This window comes from Nomascus leucogenys, chromosome 14, assembly GCF_006542625.1.
Source record: "Nomascus leucogenys isolate Asia chromosome 14, Asia_NLE_v1, whole genome shotgun sequence".
Lineage (NCBI taxonomy): Eukaryota > Metazoa > Chordata > Mammalia > Primates > Hylobatidae > Nomascus > Nomascus leucogenys.
Window position 1 is genome coordinate 48,198,284 of NC_044394.1, and position 14,121 is coordinate 48,212,404.

General features: G+C 43.9%; 1 protein-coding gene across 2 annotated transcripts in view; it reads left to right on the top strand.

Annotated features, from left to right (window-relative positions):
• The window catches only part of VWA3B (von Willebrand factor A domain containing 3B), a 225,647-nt gene that overhangs the window by 77,094 nt on the left and 134,432 nt on the right, over positions 1 to 14,121 (top strand). The window lies entirely within an intron of this gene.

Consider the following 14,121-nt stretch of genomic DNA (forward strand, 5'->3'; position numbering starts at 1 on the left):
AACCCCGTCTCTACTAAAAAATACAAAAATTAGCTGGGTGTGGTGGCAGGCGCCTGTAATCCCAGCTACTCGGGAGGCTGAGGCAGGAGAATGGCTTGAACCTGGGAGGCAGAGATCACAGTGAGCCGAGATTGTGCCACTGTACTTCAGCCTAGCAATGGAGTGAGACTCTGTCTCAAAAACAACAACAACAATAACAATAACAAAACAGATTCTTGACAAACTCTTGTATGCTAAGGGAAACCAGACCTCTGTATAAAAGTGGGCTCAATTCTGCATACAACATGGACAAGTGGGAATTTATAGCCAAGGATCAGGGGGACGCCAGTGGATGGAAAATTATTAAGAGGAGATGTTAGGGGCAAGGGGGCTTCTGGCTAAACCAACTTGACAGGATTCTTTCGGGAGAGAGGCCAGTGTGATCAGATGTCACCTGGGGGTTGGTGGGAATGAGGATGTGGATCAGATAGCAAGGTGATCAGATATTGAGGGTGGGGCATTCTGGCTACACTGACTTAGGCTTTTTGCTAAAATCAGGCGATGCAGAGATGAGCATAGAAGTGCAAAGGTTGAGGCCTTGCTGAGAAGAGCATTCAGAGGAGCCTGGCTGAAGGCCGGGCAAGGGGAGACTGTCAAGTTGCCGGTGCTCTTCCAGGGAGGAGGAGCAGGAGAGCTCAGTGATCGGCTCGGCCAGCCTTGACCCTTGCCTGCAGACAAAATCCCATCCACGCTGTCTGTGTCTGTGCAGGCAACCATCTGACTTGCTCTCACATGCCTACGGGAAGGCCTAAATCAGTTTTCTTTGAGCAGGGTCCAGGACCTCACGGCAGAAGGGGGCACAGGCTGGGGAAAAAGGGTGGAATGTTTATTTGGAAGGAGTAGTGTGAATGGGGGTTTGAGTTGTTAATATTAAAAAGAAATTATTAAAATCCAGTTGCATTTCTGGTATTCACTTAGCACTCCTTCATCTAATTTGGAATAGCCACTTGAAATTTTGGAGTCTGGAAGACTGATTTGCATTTCCTAAATGGTAGTAACAGCAATATGACCACTGAGTGGGCACATAGTATGTGTCAGGTGCTGCCCTGAGGGGTAGGCTTATACTTAGCTCATTTAAGCCTCATAACTCTATGAGGGAGTTTCTTATTATCTCCAACTGACAGGTGAGGAAACTGAATTACAGAGCGATTAAGTCATTGGCCATGCTCACATAGCTAGCAAACGTAGTCTGATTTTGAACCCAAAATGCAGAACAGCAACTTTCCTGCCTAGTTAAACTTTTACAAAAAAATGTTAGCAGTGAGGCTATATTCATCTTGATGTTAGTTTCCATTATTTAATTAGCACCTATACTATTCTGAGTAAATGAAGGCACTTCTTGGTGTTTGATGTGTTGCAGCCCCACCACTGCACCATACAAACAACCTCATTACATTTTTACTCGTGAATGACGTTGAGACTACACAAAATATTTTCTCCCTTTTTTTCTTGTAAACCAAAGCACTTTTCGTAAGGGGCATGAGTTTGGGGGTGAGAAAGACCTGGTTATAAATCCCAGCTCCTTCACTAGACTCGCCTGAGTTTGTCTCTTTCAGCCTTATTCTTCTACACAACGACTATCATAACCTTGATGCTGAGGAACCACTGTACAGACAAAATACAATGATGCATGCTCCACACCAAGCAGGGACTTGATGTCAGCTCATTCTTTGCCCTTTCACACCTAGGATAGTTGGTACACGGATTCTCCTACATGGCCTTTCCTCTGTAAGGTGCTGGTTTCCTTTGGGGCACACCTGGTGGACGCACATACCTTACACATCAGGCACTGTTTAAGGCTCCTTACGAGCATTAGCTCGTTTCATATTTGCTACAATCTTAAGAGACAGGTGCTACTGCTACTATTATCTCCGTTTTGGCTTCAGTAACTTGCCCAAGGCTACACAGCTAACGAGTGATGAAGCCTAGATTCAAAACCTAGTCCACCAGTAAAAATACTGATATCTGCCTCCCACCCATCGGACATGTAATCAGGACGTCTGATGAAATCATCCTGATTTAATCCCTGTGGGATGATATTAGGACTTTTGAAAGCTCCCCAGGTGATCCTAGTGTGCAGCTAATTTTGGAACCACTGCCAGGCTGCAGTGCCTCCTGGGTTACAGAGGTGCAGTGGGCAGAGAACTGGGAGGTCAGGCCGGCTGGGAAAGGGATGCAGTTAGAGGAGAAATGGGGATGGGGACTTGTGTAGAGGGAGAGAGAGGTTGAGGCATGGGCAAGCCTGCTCTGTGTGACTTGATAAATTCCTGGTGACTGTGGCTTTTTCCTGTGACTGGGTGCCCTGACCTGGGCTTAGGGCACTGGCTGCTGTGGTTACATTGCCAGGGTTGGCTCCCTGGGGGTTCCTGAGAGGGACCTAGTAGGCTTGTCTGGAGGAGCTGCTCACGTGTAGTGACACCCACTCGAAAACCCAGACGGTCCCCTGTCATCCTGCAGATGAACAAAATGTTCGAACACCAAGCAGGGGACCCAGGCCAAACCCAGCACCTCTGCCTGGCAAAGAGGATGGGGAGCCTGCTGCTAAGGCGTTTGTTTTGGGGAGTGTGTGGACTGAATTGTGCCCCCCCAGTTCATACAATGAAGCCCCCACCATGAGACCGTATTTGGAGATAGGGTCTTTAAAAAGGTAATTAAGGGACCAGGTATGGTGGCTCACGCCTATAATCCCAGCACTTTGGGAGGCCAAGGAGGGTGGATCACCTGAGGTCAGCAGTTCGAGACCAGCCTGGTCAACATGGCAAAACCCCATCTCTACCAAAGATACAAAAATTAGCCAGGTGTGGTGGTGCATGCCTTTAATCCCAGCCACTCGGGAGGCCGAGGCACAAGAATCGCTTGAACTCAGGAGGTGGAGGCTGCAGTATGCAGAGGTTGCCCCATTGCACTCCGGTCTGGGCAACAGAGCGAGACACTGTCTCAAAACAAACAAACAAACAACAAAATGGTAATTAAGGTTAAATGAAGTCATAAAAGGAGGGCCCTAATCTGATAGGATTGGTGTCTTTATAAGAAGAGGGAAAGACACCAGCGAGCCCTCTCCCGACAAGCACACGGAGGAAAGGTGTTGTGTGCAGCACAGAGAGAAGGTGGCCGTCTCCTGGCCAGGAAGAACAGCCTCATCAGAAACCAGCGCCGCTGGCACCTTCATCCTGGATTTCCAACCTCAAACAGAGAGAAAATAAATGTCTGTCATTTAAGCCCCCCGCCTCTGGTGTTTTGTGATGGCAGCCCAAGCTGACTAATACAAGGAGGATTTAAGTTTGGTGTAGTTAGTCTTAAGAGTTAACAGAAGGTCTTGGATGTTATTCCTGAAGGAAACAGATCAGTTATAAGCCTCAGATATTGGGCAATGATGTATCAGTTCCCTTTGTTTCAATCTAATACACACACACACTCAGACTAAAACCCAAAATAACTCTATGCAGAAATTTTCAAAAAATTCTTTGAATGTACCATCTCTATTTAAAAAGGAAAGTTTGGCCGGGACCTTTCATCACTGGCTAGCCATCTCAGCTTTCGTGACTTCAATCTGGCCCTCTATACCACATGTCCGACCTGCTCTCATTCCCACCGCAGCCCAGAGTTACTGAGGCAAAGGCTGGGTCGGTGCAAGACTGGCTTGGAAGGCCTCCTAGGAAGGCAGCAGCTGTTCCTCTACAGACCCCAGGAGAGATGGTGGCCAGCAGGACAGGGAAGGGGTGGATCGGAGGAGATCCAGCAAGCTGCCATTCTGCATACTGGTTCGAGGTCACTTGGCACATACAGGTCCATAGGACCAGGAGGGCAATTTCTGGGAGAAATGTCTCATGAGTCTGGTGCCTGGGGTGAAAAGAAGGTGAGGCCACTGATAGTTTTTTTTTAACCTATTTTGATTACCAAGAGCAGGACATGAGAGTTCCCTGGAAAAAAAAAAACTGACAAAAATATATGAATCAATGGTTCGTAGGACACTGAACACTAAGAATGAAGGCCAGTGATTTCTGACATACACGGCAAAAAAAAAGTGAGGTTTTCCCTCGCTTACTGCCTTGAGAGAGTTTCCAGGCCCTGGTGCACAGAGGAGGAACCCAGGTGGAGCCCAGAAAACATCCTGAGTTTGGGTAACAGAGCTGAGGGTCTGGAGGGGCCAAGGCAGCTACAGTTCACAGGACACAGTACCAGAGAGGAGACAGATGCACAGAGAGAGAAGTGCAGACATCTGCAAAGGGTCCCCCTCAAGAATTCATTTGAATACTGATCCACTCATGCCTATGAGAAGGTTATCTGAGTCTGGGGAAAGGGCCATTGGAAAGAATTAGAAGAAATGGGGCTTGGAATTCACAGAGGACCAAGAACAGTGCCTGTTCTCATCAGCCTGAAAGCTTTAAGAATTCATGGGTCCCTGGGTAGACTACTTGGAGAGGTCTTGCCTCAGTCATGGGGAATAATTAGCTTTAAATTGAGCACTGTTCTGGGCCCTCCTAAGAAATCATTAAAGCAAGACATGAAAAGAACAAACTATTTCTAGGTAACATAACTGCATCTCTGAACAAAGCTCAAGAAAATTTATAAGAACAAAAGCATCCAGTACCCAACAAGGTCAAACTCACAATGATTGGCATCTAATCAAAGATTACAGGGCATGAAAAAAAGCAGAAAAATGTGATCCGTAATAAGTAGAAAAATCAATCAATCAAAACTGACTGAGAACTAACACAGACATTAGAATTGGCAGAAGAGTCACTCAGAGTTACTGTATTCCATATGTTCAAAAGCTAATACAAGGCGTATTTAAGTTTGGTGGTAGTTAGTCTTAAGAGTTAACAGAAGGGCCGGGCGCAGTGGCTCACGCTTGTAATCCCAGCACTTTGGGAGGCCAAGGCGGGCGGATCACGAGGTCAGGAGATGGAGACCATGGTGAAACCCCGTCTCTACTAAAAATACAAAAAATTAGCCGGGCGTGGTGACGGGCACCTGTAGTCCCAGCTACTCGGAGAGGCTGAGGCAGGAGAATGGCGTGAACCCGGGAGGCGGAGCTTGCAGTGAGCCGAGATTGCGCCACTGCACTCCAGCCTGGGTGACAGAGTGAGACTCCGAAAAAAAAAAGAGTTAACAGAAGGTCTTGGATGTTATTCCTAAAGGAAACAGATGAGTTATGAGCCTCAGATATTGGACAATGATATATCAGTTCCCTTTGTTTCAATCTGATACACACACACACACACACACACACACACACACACAAACTAAAACCCAAAATAACTCTAAGCAGAAATTTTCAAAAAATTCTTTGAATGTACCATCTCTATTTGAAAAGGAAAGTTTGGCTGGGACCTTTCATGATTGGCTAGCCATCTCAGCTTTCTTAACTTCAAGAAGATATTTAAAAAGACACATACTGAACTTTTAGAGATGAAAACTTAAGAGAAGAAAATATGTTAGGTGAAAAGCTTACTGAATGGAATCAATGGCAGATTAGACATTGCAGGAAAAGAGATGAGTGGACTTGAAGACAGCAATAGAAACTATCCAAAATGAGACAGTCATAGGAAAAAAAGAATTTTAAAAACCCCAAAAGAGCATCTGTGAACTGTGGGACAATTTCAAGTGGCCAAATAGACTCCCTGAGGGGAGGAAGTAGGAGGGACAGGGAGCAGAAAAATATTTAAAGAAACAAGTTTCCAAATTTGATGAAAACTACAAACCCAGAGATCCAAGAAGTTCAGTGAATGCTAAGCACAAGAAAATGAGGAAAACTACATCCAGAGACATCTTAATAGGTTTGCTTAAAATCAATAATACAGAGGAATCTTAAAAGCAGCCAGAACAACAACAAAAAAGATATGTACAAAGCCACAAAGACAAGGATGACAGCAGATTTCTCACTCAATTGAAAAGCATTTTTTCTTTCAGTACCTGAAACATTCAGCCTGGAATTCTATACAAAGCAAAATATCTTTCAAAAACAAAGGCAAAATAAACACATTTTCAGACATACAAAAGCTGAAATAGTTTGTCATTTGCACATATTATACATGAAGTGATGTAATATTACTTAAAGTTAGACTACGATAAGTTGAAGATGTGTGCTATAAACCTAAGATAACCACTAAAATAACAAGACAAGCTGACAAAGGAAATAAAATGGAATTAAAAATACCCAATCCAAAACCTGTCAGAAAAAAAGAATAAAGAACAGATAGGGCCAATAGAAAACAAATAGCAAGATGATAAACATAAATCTAACCATACGTATGTCAAAACTTACCAATACCATACACTTTAAAGGTGTATGAGATATTATATGTCAATTGTAGCTCAATACAACTGTTGGTAAAGTGAAAGAAGAGGACAAAGTAGAAGGGAAGGAGAGTCACTTCTCTGGGCGCTGAGCTGTTCAGAGACATGGGTGGGACACACCTGGGCATTTTGTGTGTGTGTGTGTGTGTATGTCAGTGTGCCTGTTCTAGGGATGACCCTCAAACACAAAGATGGCTTTTCTTGCAAAGCGTTAAAGGATTTGTCAAGGCTGGGCATGGTGGCTCACACCTGTAATCCCAGCACTTTAGGAGGCTGAGGTGGGCAGATCACTTCAGCCCAGGAGTTTGAGACCATCCTGGGCGACATGGCAAAACCCCGCCTCTACCAAAAAATTTGAAAATTAGTCAGGCATGATGGCGTGCAACTGTAGTCCCACCTACTTGGGAGGCTGAGGTGAGAGAATTGCTTGAGTTGAGAAGTGGGGAGTCGAGGTGGCAGTGAGTGGTGATCACACCACTGCCTGGGTGGGATCGTGCCACTGCATTCCAGCCTGGGTGACAGAGCAAGACTCTGTCTCAAAATGAATGAATGGATGAATGAATGAATGAATCAATCAATCAATAGAATTTGTCCAAGGTTTGGGAAGCTTGACCCTTCTTTGATGATGCTGCCTCTCAAAGTATTTCAGGAACTCCTCATTTGGAATAACCTTCACAGCCATTTTGTGACTCAGTAGAGATCATTAGTCTAATCACATTGTGTAGTCATGCTTTAATCATGAACAGAGACAGTCCAAAAGATTACCATCTGAGACTCAAGATTTGACTCCGAATACTTGCTTGTTTCAAAATACCAAATTCAGTTTCAAGAGACAAGGAAATGGCTGAAGGTTCATTCAGGCTCTGCAGGCAATTGCAACCTACAGTAGGTCTACAGGAGTTTAGAGCACATATTTTTTGAACAAATGGAGAGGGAGATGGTGCTTATTTTCATTAGTATTGTATTAAATAATCAGCAAAATGTCTTTATAGTCCTGGGTGGTGATGAAGTACACAGACTCAGTTAGGAAATTTTTTTTTTTTTTTTTGAGACGGAGTATTGCTCTGTCACCAGGCTGGAGTGCAGTGATGCGACCTCGGCTCACTGCAATCTTTGCCTCCTGGGTTCAAGTGATTCTTCTGCCTCAGCCTCCTGAGTAGCTCGGAGTACAGGTGTGTGCCACCATGCCCAACTAATTTTTGTATTTTCAGTAGAGACAGGGTTTCACTGTGTTGGCCAGGATGGTCTCCATCTCTTGACCTCATGATCCGCCTGCCTCAGCCTCCCAAAGTGCTGGGATTACAGGCGTGAGCCACCGCATCCGACCAGAAAGATATTAAACCTGGCTCTGCCCACTCCTGCTGTGTGATGCTGGGTTAAGACACTCCTTATCTGTGCCTCAGTTTCCTTATTTGCAAAATGTGGATGATAATGATAATACCTACTCCATGGACTGTTATGAAAGTTAAATCAGAAAAAACATGTAAAACACCTAGAAATGTGCTGTCACATAGTTAGAATGTAATGATGGCTTAAGAAAAGGTTGATCCACTTGTCTATTTCATTTATTTAGTGCTTACTCTATGTAGCACTATGGTAGGTGATGACATAATGGTAAATAAGAGACATGGAACGGGCCCTCATAAAGCAGGACCTACAAGAACCATCTCTTGCTCCGTGAAGGTAGAAAATCGGATGAACACAAATGGGGTATTTACGATTGAGGAAAAGGGGCAGCTTCTGAGCTATTCCCAGGGTCAAGGAAAGGTTTCCTGAGGAAATAACTTTGGAGCTGATATCTGAGGGTTGAAGAGGTAAGTTAATGAGGTGAAAGGATGGGAGAGAGCGGGGAGTGTATGCCAGGAAGAAGAACAGCATATGCAAAGGCCCGGAGGCAGAAAGGAGAATGGCACTTTAGAAGAACTGGAAAGAGGAGTGTGGCTGGAGTGCAGTGTCCAGTGATGAGTCTGGAGAGGGAGACAGGGACCCGATTGTCCTGGCTTTGGAGGCTGCAGTACAGGGGTTCACCCTCAATTTCATACCAATGGCCAGCCACTAGAGGATTGTAACCAGGGGAATGCTAAGATCAGATTTACATTTAGAAAAAAAAAAACACTTTGGCTACTGGGTGGGAAACAAGTTGGAGACGAGGGGACAAACAGGATGAGACAAGAGAATAAAGATGTTAGTATAGTGATGGTGGCATCCTGGACAAGAGTAGGAGGAGCCTGTGAAGGTGATAAATGGGCAGGTATGAGGGAGAGTTTGGTTGTTGAATTAACAGTGAAACAGGAAAAGTTCCCTTGTCCTCTTGCAGGATGTGTGATGGGGCAGTGGCTCACTTCTTCAGTGCCCTGCTGCTCAAACCTCTAGGGGAGCACACAGATGGGCAGGGTGTGGGGCGCCAACCCCACGCCAGTGTCTAGGAGTGAATGTTTACCGTTCTTGCAGCCCCAATGGGCGTGTGTTACAGGGTGCTCTTTTAGGTTGCTGTCTATAGGCAGCTTGTGTTAACCAGCTCAATTTGACCCTCTACCTTGTCGCAAGGACAGAGGCTTTCTGTATCCTGGGTTCTTGCCTTGGTGTACCAGAAGAATTGGATCATACGTGGGCTTGGAGAATGAGTGCCAGGTTTTATTGAGTGGAAGTAGCTTTCAGCAGATGGGAGAGCCAGAAGGGTGATAGTTTTCCCCTGGAGTCAGGCTGCTTGGCAGCCCGGACTCTCCTCTGACTGCCCCAGCCAAACTCTGCGTCATTCTGCTGGTCAGTGGCCTGCTGGCATGCCAGTGCGTTCCTCCTGACATCCAGCCACCTGTGTGTTCTGCCTCCGATATGCTCCTCTCTATGTCCAGCTGCTTCTGTCTCTGCACAGAGCGGGGGCGTGACAGGCCAGGGTGGTCTTGGGAAATGCAACATCTGGGCAGGAAAACAGAAACGCATGTCCTCACCTAGGTCCATGGCGGTGGAGCCCTAGCCAGGGTCCACACTTTTCCTGTACCCAGCACTTTCCTTCCCCACTTCCATGTCATTTAAAGGGACCAGCTCTTCCCTTCCCAGCACTTCCATATCAATAGGACTTGGGGGTGGGGGAGATGGAGGTGTCAAAAGTAAGCTCCTAGATGGATACGGTGTCATCCACTACACCGAGAGAATGCTGGAGGAGAACCAGGTCGGGGTGGGGAATGACACATTTTCTTTGAACCTATTGAGACTGAAGAATCCTTGAGAGCCCAGTAGAGAAATAAAGGAGGCAATGGACTATGTAGGTGGAGAATTCAGATACACTATGGGGGTGAAGTGAACATTCTTGGTATAAAGATAAATATAGACATATCAAGCAGGAACCCCATGTTTCTGAATCTTTGACCCCAAGTTCTTTGGACTCTGATATCCACAGAGGTGGACATATCATCTGAGTTTTCTGTTCTGCACCAATGCTAGATGTTTAATAAGTGTGCTAGATGAAGACTATTTTACCAACAGGATGACTTGCAATTTGAGAGCAGAACAAGCTAATTTACAGAGTACTTGTACATGTTTATCTTTTCAAGAGTGTCTTCCCTTTTTGCTCAAAGAAGTCTGCAGAAGAGATATGGGGCAGGGCGCAGCTGGTTTCTTATGCAACCAGAAGCAAATGGCACACTTGTCAAAGTGTTCACACTTCAGGCAAGGCAAAGGATAAAATAATATTTCTTCTTAGAACTCACATTTTCTTCAGAATGCCTTTATATCTGGTAGAGCTCTCTGTATAGTCAAGTGAACTTTGACAAGGTTGATTAATAAGCAACAAGTGAGAATGCTAGAAAGGACCAAGACCGTGTTTACTCAAATATGTATTTTCCAGTGGGCACTGAGTTTTGTATTTTCCAGACAAAAAGCACACATGGCAAAACATTTCCAGAAAAATACCATGTAATTCTCCCATGATTCAAGATTAGTTGCTCAAAATTTTCTCACCAAATTTGGGAGAATTGGTTGATTAGCATTTTTTAGATGCTATACATTTAACTTGGGAAAGATACTGGAATGTGATACAGGTATGGTGAAATGTCAACGTTAAAAATCATGTTGTTAAAAAATGACTGTGGAGGGCTGGGCGCCGGTGGCTCACGCCTGTAATCCCAGAACTTTGGATCACGAGGACAAGAGATGGAGACCATTCTGGCCAACATTGTGAAACCCCGTCTCTACTAAAAATACAAAAATTAGCTGAGTGTGGTGTCGTGCGCCCGTAGTCCCAGCTACTCGGGAGGCTAAGGAAAGGAGAATCGCTTGAACCAGGGAGGTGGAGGTTGCAGTGAGCCGAGATTGCACCACTGCACTCCAGCCTGGGTGACAGAGCAAGACTCTGTCTCAAAAGAAAAAAAAATGACTGTGGAAAAGCACAACAAATCTATTGAGGAATTATGTTTAGTGTATTTGGACCCCTAATTATGGAAACACCAAAAATACCTGGGCAAAAATGGCAGTTAAGGACCTTCAAAACTTCTCCTTCATAGAAGGCATAAGGACCTTATCAGAATCAACCTTTTTCGTAACTCTAGAAATTAACCCAAGGTGTGCAGCAATCTGGGAAGTGTCTATTCAAGAAAAATAATTGAATCTCAGTAAGAATAGTGAGCTGGTGGCATTTTAGCTAGTCCTATTCACATTCCCCAGCTCCAGCTCCTCACTAACCTTAAAAACCAACGGTTTGTGATCACAGTGGAAACCACAGGCTCACAGCCACTGGGGGGGCAGGATGGGGTTGGAGTTCCTTCAAAGCCTCATTTCCAGATAATCCTCATTATTTGACCTGTTTGCTGGCTCTCTGGAAGACCCCAGTTACAAAGCTTTCTTTATTTGACTTCACTCAGTTCTTCCTCAGTGGGAAAAGCCTTTTCCCTGGGAACAGTTGTCCAAAACAATGAGAGGTGATTGATTAATTTTGTGGCTGACTAAGGTTGTAGATAACAGTCAGGCCAAACAAGAGGTAAACCAAAACACTTAAGATGAAAAACTGGGGAATGAGATGTCCATTGGTCTTTCCAAAGCTCTGAGGTATTCCTGGGAATCTATCATGCATAGCCCAGGCAGGCACATGCACAGGGCTGTGGGCATGCCCAGGCTATGCGTATGTTCAAAAAAAAGACTCAGGAGGGCTCTAAGCTCTCATCTTGGGCTGACCTTGAGGCTCTGCACAAGCAGGAAGTAAAGGCTGAGGGAGAGTTGTTAACTGCTGCAGCATGGAAAGTGTGGCCTGATACACACACAGCTCCTCAGCAAGGAATTGTCCAAAAGATTTAAGGAAATCTCTGTTCAATTATTAGCTGACCACTGAGTTAACTGAGCAGAGACTCCAGTGGCTACAAATGACAAAGAATGCAGATTTTACAGAGTTCAGGAGTGATAAACAAACAACCACTGAATCACAACAAACTCTGGGCAGGTGGGAGAATCTGATTTCCAGAGTTGCTGCATTTATTATTTAAAATGTCCAGTTGTCAACAACAACAAAAATGAGGCATGCAAAGAAGCAAAGTATGGACCATACAAAGGGAAAAAGGCAATCCATGGGAACTGTCCATGAGGAAACTGTCCATGTCCAGGAGGAAGCCCAGACATTGACCTTACTAGATAAAGATATTAAATAAGCGATTTTAAATATGTCAAAGAACTCAAGGAAACTATGTCTAAAGAACGTGGGAAGTATAAGAACACTGTCTTACCAATTAGAGATATCAATAATGAGAGAAATTTTATTTAAGAAGCAAATAGAAATTCTGGAGTTGAAAAAAGTTCTGGAGTACAAAGTATTGAAATGAGGAACTGACTAGAGGGGTTCAACACCCAGATTTGAGGAAGCAGAAGAACAAACCAATGAATTTTTAGACAGCTCGATTGAGGTTACCCAGTCTGAAGAACAAAAGGAATAAAGAATGAAAAAAACCAAACAGAGTCTTACAGACCAATGGCATACCATAAACATAACAACATGTGAACAATGGGAGTCCCCAAAGGATGGGGGAGAGAGAGAAAGAATATTTGAAGACGTAAGGGCTAGAAACTCCCTACATTTGATGAAAACATTAATTTACCCATCCAAGAAGCAAAATGGATTCCATGTAGGATAAAAGACACCCACACCTAGACACATTATAATCAAGCTGTTGAAAGCCAACAACAAAAAAAATTTGAAAGCAACAAGGGAGAAATGACGCATCATGTAAAAGGGATACTTGATAAGATTAACAACTAATTGTGCATCAGAAACCAAAAAGGCCAGAGAGCAGTGGAATGAAATTATCTAAGTGCTGAAAGAAAGAAAAACCTGGCTAGGTACAGTAGCTCATGTCTGTAATCTCAGCATTTTGGGAGACCAAAGGAGGCAGATCACCCGAGATCAGGAGTTCAAGACCAGCCTAGCCAACATGGTGAAACCCCATGTCTACTGTGTCTACTAAAAACACAAAAGTTAGCCAGGCATAGTGGCACATGCCTATAATCCCAGCTACTCGTGTGGCCAAGGCATGATAAATGCTTAAACCCAGGAAGCAGAGGTTGCAGTGAGCCAAAATCACAACAGTGCACTACAGCCTGGGCCATAAACTGAGACTCTGTCTCAAACAAAACAAAACAAAACAAAAACAAAAAAAAAGTATCTACCAAGAATATTATCCTCTAAAGCTATCCTTCAAAAAAGGATAAATTGCCAGGTGCAATGGCTCATGCCTGTAATCTCAGCCCTTTGGGAGGCCAAGGTGGGCAGATCACCTGAAGTCAGGAGTTTGAGACCAGCCTGGCCAACATGGTGAAACCCTGTCTCTACTAAAAATACAAAAATTAGCTGGGCATGGTGGTGCATACCTGTAAGCCCAGCTACTCAGGAGGCTGAGGCGGTAGAATCACTTGAACCCAGTAGGCAGAGGTTGCAGTGAGCTGAGATCATGCCACTGCACTCCAGACTGGGTGACAGAGTGAGACTCCATCTCAAAAAAAAAAAGGAAAAATTACTATAAACAAAAACCAAGAGACTTACTTTCAGCAAACCTGCCCTAAAGAAATACTAAAGGAAATCCTTCAGGATAAAATGAAAGAATATTGGAGAGTAACTTGAATCCATAGGAAGAAATAAAGGGCAACAATAGAGATAACTGTGTGGGTAAACAGAAAGGATAGTATAAATGTATTTTTTTGTTTGTAAGTATTTTTTCTCCTATCTGATTCAAAAGACAACTTTATAAAACAAAAATTTTAATCTGTTCTGATAGACACAGATATATAAAGGTATACTTTATATGAGAATAGCAGCACAATGGAGGGGGGAGGCAGTGGAGTTATATAGATTTAATGTTTTGTATATTATTGAAATTAAGTTGATTAATGAGTGATAAATTAAGATTTTGATTAAAATCTTCATGGCAGCCACTAAGAAATAGTAAAAGAAATTCCAAATAACTTCAAATTGAATACTAGAAAATCTCCATTTAATACAAAATAAGGTAGTAATAGAGGAATAGAAGAATGAAAAAGATACAACATGTAGAATACAAATAACAAAATGGCAGGCATTAGTTTTACCACATCACTTATTATATGAAGTGTAAATGGATTAGCTGGGCACAGTGTCACACACCTGTAGTCCCAGCTACTTTAGAGGCTGAGGTTGGAGGATTGCTTGAGGCCAGGAGTTTGAGGCTGCAGTGCACTATGATTGCACCTGTAAATTGCCACTGCATTCCAGTCTGGACAAGATAGTGAGTGCATAACTCTGTCTCAAAAAAAAGAAAACAAAAAAAGAAA